Source organism: Triticum aestivum, chromosome 7D, assembly GCF_018294505.1.
Source record: "Triticum aestivum cultivar Chinese Spring chromosome 7D, IWGSC CS RefSeq v2.1, whole genome shotgun sequence".
NCBI lineage: Eukaryota > Viridiplantae > Streptophyta > Magnoliopsida > Poales > Poaceae > Triticum > Triticum aestivum.
In genome coordinates, this window is record NC_057814.1 from 78,318,051 (window position 1) to 78,324,304 (window position 6,254).

The window sequence follows — 6,254 nt, forward strand, 5'->3', positions numbered from 1 at the left end:
ATACTTGACATTAGAAAAGCTTTAGCAAACGAACTACACGATCTAGTGCTATGCTTAGGATTGAGTCTTGTCCATCACATCATTCTCCTAATGGTGTGATCCCGTTATCAATGACATCCAATGTCCATGGTCAGGAAACCGTAACCATCTATTGATCAACGAGCTAGTCAACTAGAGGCTCACTAGGGACATGTTATGGTCTATGTATTCACACATGTATTACGATTTCCGGATAACACATTTATAGCATGAACAATAGACAATTATCATGAACAAGGAAATACAATAATAACCATTTTATTATTGCCTTTAGGGCATATTTCCAACACTAGGGGCTTTGGACAAAGATGGATTAGATGGATCTCTATGCTCCTTCAATCTGCCAACACCCGTGTGGTGGTCAATGGGGTCCCAGGTAGACGTTTCCACCATGCCAAGGGCCTTCGGCAGGGCAATCCGGTCTCGCCGCTGTTATTCGCTATTGCGATGGATTCCCTCACTTATCTCATGAAGTAGGCCACAGAGACTGGTGTGTTGAGCTCGTTCAGAGGTATCTCGGTGAACCAACGCCTCTCCCTCTATGCGGATGACCTTGCTCTGTTCTTAAGGCCATCGTATCAAGACCTAAACTTCGTTAGAGCAGCATTTGATATGTTCGGTGAAGCATCAGGCCTTAAGATCAACTACAACAAATCACATGCGATCCTCATCAAGCAGAACGATAGCGACCAGCAAAGAGTGGAGGAGGTGCTGCACTGCAAGCTTGCAAAATTTCCCTGCCGCTACTTGGGGCTTCAGCTGGCGATCAATCAACTTACCCATGCCGATTGGCAACCACTTGTAGACCAGGTACGGCATTTCATTCCTGCCTGGCAGCGTGGTTTCATTCAAAGACCGGGCAGACTTGTGCTCGTCAAGACTGTGATCGCGGCCAGACCGGTTCATCAACTTCTGGTGCTCGACCCTCTTGAATGGAAATTGAAAAGAAATGTAGCCCCAGTTCCTTCGGAAATGGTAAGACCCCAGATCGTAGCATTAAGTATTTCTTGGCGAGCTATAAGATGGTCGGATTTCTTTGGTCTTGGAGGACATTAACAAGTGGATGCACTCCTTTTTCTGGGCTGGTAAGGGTAAGAGTCATGGAGGTCAATGCGTAGTCGCTTGGGAGACGGTATGTAGGCCAACGTGCTTCGGTGGACTGGGTGTGAAAAATCTGGAGGTTCAAGCTCTTGCACTTCGTGTTCGTTGGGAATGGCTAAGGAGAACGGACCCGACCAGGCCATGGCAAGGCCTCCACCTCATGGTTGATGAGCAAGCACGAGCTGTCTTTGACAGTCTGGTCAAGATCACCGTTGGAGAGGGTGGGAAGGTTCTAGTGGATCCATGGTGCTGCAGTGAAAGACATTGCTCCGCTACTGTCTCACCTTGTCAGCACAAGAGATAGCAATAGGAGAACGGTGCGCGATGCCCTCCTTGACAATGCCTGGACGAATGACATCAATGGAGAGCTCACTTTCTTGGGGCACATGGTTTACATGCTGATCCAAGCCATTAGCACTATGGAGAGAAACGCGGATGAGCCTGATCGCTTCGAGTGGCCATGCGACGCGTTGCGCAAGTACACAGCTAGGTCCACTTACAACAGACTATGCACGGGCTACATCCGCTCCCCGACCGCCGGTTGCATTTGGCGTAGCTGGGCACCGCTCAAGTGTAAGATCTTCATGTGTTTGGCCAGTCAATATCGGCTGTGGACCTCCGACCGCTGAGCCCGGCATGGCCTGCAAGATGCTCCATCCCCTTGCTACACTTGCCTTCAGGAGGAGGACAACGTGGATCATATCCTTGCACAATGTGTTTACGCTCGAGAGGTGTGGCACGCCTGCTTCAGTGCTTGGAACATCAACATTCTCACACCCAGCTCAAATCTCACGTTCTTAAACTGGTGGTGGGACCAACGGAGGCGTTTCTCTGGAAGGTACAAGAGGAGCATCGACTCGATAGTGATTCTTATTGCGTGGGCGCTCTGGAAGCAACGCAATGCCCGTGTCTTCAACAACAGATCGAGACAGAGATCTCCCCTGCAACTGAGAGATGACATTCAAGAAGAGATTGAAGAATGGAAGAAGGCCGGTCTCGGCGGTTTCGGAGCTCTAGATCCTTTTACGAGACAATAGATTAAGGTTTCTTGTGGGTGTCGGAGTAGTGTGTGTGTCTCCCCCGACGATTTGTTCGCATCTCGTCCGGGCTCTTGTACATATATTCTGCCTTCTATAATACAAAGGTATGCCATTGGCGTACTCTTGAAAAAAAACTTTGAAAAATGAGAACACTTGTGCTAAGTCTAGGACCTTTTTTTATATCAAAGTCTAGGACTTGTTGGTTCCAACGCAAGGAACCTATAGCTCGGTTCGCAAATGCAGTCTAGGACTTGGTTCCACCACAAGGAACCTAGCTCTGTACGCAAGTGCACTACAAAATTTGTAACAAACACAACATGCCGACAAACTTGATTAATACTCCGTGCCGAATTACATGCCTTGGATGTGTCTATCTAGAAAATTTTAAGACAAGTAATTTAAGACAGAGGTAATACTAAAGAGGATACGAACAAAAGTGCATATATTGGGCTCGTTTCAGTTGCAGAGAAACTAAATTTGTACTAACACATACAACATGCTAGCAAACTTGATTAATAAAGAGGAGAAAAACAAGATTGCATACAATGTGATTTGTTTCAGATCCGGAGAAAGTTTGGAGGGCATATGTTAGATGGATCTACGGTGAGCTCCAGCCTACAAATTGAGGTGAGAAGCAGGGAAAAAAATGGGGGCGTTGCGAGAATCGAACTCGCGACCTCTCGCACCCAAAGCGAGAATCATACCACTAGACCAAACGCCCTTCCTTGGGATTCAATTAACAGTACCTGTTACTTATTGGCTAAATCTCCTGATCAGGCTAAACCGATGCAAGCTTCACTAAAGAAAACTGAAATGCCATGGAACGGCGCCTGAAGTGTGAGCCTTATTTTCGGGCCTGTCATGTCGGTCGGAGCGCCTGCCTAGGATGGACACCACGGTGGTGTATTTCACCGGCGCAGCGGACCAACGCGCATGTTCAAGCGCGAGGGTGTGGGAGGATTTTGTGGAAGCGGTGTGCGAGAAGAGAATTTGAACGACAGCTTAGACCGTTTGCCCGTCTTCTCGCTGGTTTGCAGGAAGAGGCGGTGGCGATGACCCGAAAAATGGTGACCACTGCTGGGCCATCTTATGGCTCGCGCTGAAGATCGTCGTGGACCGGCCAGCGCTTAAATGCCTTCCATTCCACCAACGGCAAGGTGGAGGCATTGTTGGCTTATAGGCGTGCTCGCGGTCTCCATGAACTGAATTTGCATCTTCCTTTGAGGAACCGAAAGGACTACTAACCTCTTAATTGTGTGGCGCACAATACTATCTTTCTACAATCATAAGTTCCTGACTGTACCTTTTCTTTCAGGTACGTTCTACAAGATTTGCTAAACTGCCTATACAGCCCTGAGCTCCCTTTCCTACAGTGGCAAGAACTCATGTCCGTTTAGGCAACCCGACTCCCGAAAGATCTTAGGAATGAGGTCATTATTCCATTTTTCATTTTGGCTGCATATCAAATGGATAACTAGTATGCCTGTTCTCAGTTGGATGCTAAGTGTACAAGGAGTATGAGTTGACTGCTGAGTGCTGACTTCCGGAAGAGCAAGGATTTCCCTGCCAAGTTGCTAAGGGGGGCCATTGAGGTCAGTTTGAGACTGTTACTTGGCACCCCCTTTCTTCTGATGTGTCATGTTGTTTCCTTACAAAGTCATCATTGCAGGCTAATCTTGCATACTGTTCCGAAAAAGGGACAGAGATCAGGTGACATGCACCTTTGCATGTCACCGTGTGTCTTGCGGCCCGAATTCAAATTTAAATATTACGAAAAAATCTGAAAAAAATCATGCATGTTCACATCACATATTAAGATAACCCCTAAAAAATTCAGATCAAAATTTGAAACATACATCTAGAAGCAAAAAAGAGAAATTCATGAATAGTTGCGAATGGTTCTCTGTATACTATTCACATCTGAGTTTCTCTTTTTTGCTTCTCGATGTATGTTTCGAATTTTGATCCGAATTTTTTAGGGGTTATCATAATATGTGCTGTGAACATGCATCATTTTTTTCAGATTTTTTCGTAATATTTAAATTTGAATTCGGGCCGCAAGGCACATGGTGACATGCAAAGATGCATGTCACCTGATCTCTATCCCCGAGAAAGATGGGGTTACTAGTGAGAGGCTTGTAGATACAGCGCCACAAAGGGATTTCGGTCGCACAATTCCTCTGGTGCCAAGTGCTCGGCCAGTGAATTTGCGTCCCTACCGTTACAACCCAGAACAGAACATGATCGAGCAGCAAGAGTGGCGGAAACGCTGAGGCAGGGAGTGATCAGAATCAGCCACAGTCCTTTCACAGCACCAGTTCTTCATGTGCAAAAGAAGGATGATTCATGATGCCTATGTGTGGATTACAGACATCTCAATGCCCTCAGAATTAAGAAACATTTCCCTCCGCCTCAGGTGTTTCTTTTACGTAGAAATAGAGAAAGAGATTAGTGTGAATTGTAAAATTGCTTTGTTGTGTCTTTGAAACTCAAACCAAAGGAAAAATCCATCCATTTTTTGTCTGAGTCATTCATTTGAATCACATGAATGAATATTGCCACTACAGAAAAATTTCTATTTCTATGTATTTTCCTCCGCTTCTCCTGTGAATCAGAGGCCATGCTGCAGCATCCATGATAATGCACAAAAGCTGTTGTGGAGTACAGACATTTTGCTGTCTCAACATATTTGGCACCATCGGACTCGCCCGCCCCCGCGTCGCCCCGGGCGACACAGGGGAACCCTAACGCCGCTGCCGCCAGGTCCCCCTCGCCCCCTCCCTCGCTTCGCCACCGCTAGAGGGGCCGCCGGCGAAGTCCGCGCGCGCCCAGGGAAGGTGGCGGCGGGGCGTTTCCCCTTTCCGCGGCGTTGCGCGCGCATGCACTGCCTGCGTCGCCTCGGGCGCGGGCGAGATGCAGGGCCGCGGGAGTGGCTTCAGCGCGGGGAGAGGCCGGATCCTGGCCGGGCTTGGCCGGATCTAGCTTCTCCGCCCCCGTTGGCCGCCCTCGATGGGGCTCGGTGGCTTCGTTCCGGCGGCCAGCGAGGGCTGGATCCCGGGGCGGCGGCCCCGGACGGAGGAGGATGTGTCGGCGGCTGTGGACTTGCGACGGGCGACACGGCGGCCGTGGTGGTGGACGATCCGTGCACAAGACGCTTGATGGTGGCCATTTGGAACAGATCTGGGTGAAGACCTGCTCGCGGCTGCTGCCGAGGCCGGCGATGGCGGCACTATTCGGTGTCGTTCCCTTGTTGAAGGCATCATTGTTGAGAAGTTCCGGGCCACTATCTGCTACCTCCGGGGGAAACCCTAGATCAGTAGATCGGATGATGGCGGCATTATTGTGTCGTTTCCCTCTTGTGGCGTCAATCTTGGAGGTGTACACGGGCTCGAGGGACCAGTGGACGGAATAATTGGTGGAGCGGTGATTCATCCTGCACATTAATGGTGGCGTTTCTCGGCAGCGTGGCGCAGTGGAGACTCGGTGCCCGATGTGTGGCGAGGGACTCGCGCAGGAGGGTGACCTTATCAGGCGTCGTGGTGGCGTCGATGGCAGAGAGGCCGGGCAAGGTGGTGCAACACTACATCACTGAAGATGGATTGGTGGCAGGTGGCTGCGGCGGCCTCATACCCGGCAGGCATCCTGGTTGAGGAGTGCGCCGGACTGGTAGGTGCCCCATACTCGGCAGGCGTCCTGGTTGGGACCTCAGGTGTTAGATGTTTAGGTTTGGCTGCGATGTCTGTTTGGTATTAGGCCCAGACTATCAGCGCCCCTTCATCATTTGGATAGGAGTTGGACAGTTGTTGTTTAGACGGTGACTTTAGTCTTACTGTTGTATCACTTTGTAAGGTCTTGTGAGAATAATTAATAAAGTGGCTGTATGCATCGCCTAGATGCAGAGGCCGGGGGTCCTCCTCCTTTTCTAAAAAAAACATATTTGGCGCCTGCAATGGCAGGCGCTAATTCACTATACAATGGAGGGCCCAGTAAGAGATGGTTAAACAAAATTGGAATTAGAGTCAGGACAGATTGGGAGTATATGTAGATCTACAGGCAGAAACTAGACCGTTGGTC

General features: G+C 49.3%; 1 non-coding gene across 1 annotated transcript; it reads right to left on the minus strand.

Moving 5' to 3' along the window:
- Window positions 1-2,829: 2,829 nt before the first annotated feature.
- TRNAP-UGG (transfer RNA proline (anticodon UGG)) lies at window positions 2,830-2,901 on the minus strand. Its single transcript has one exon. It is a non-coding gene; the product is annotated as a tRNA-Pro (tRNA).
- Window positions 2,902-6,254: the final 3,353 nt, after the last annotated feature.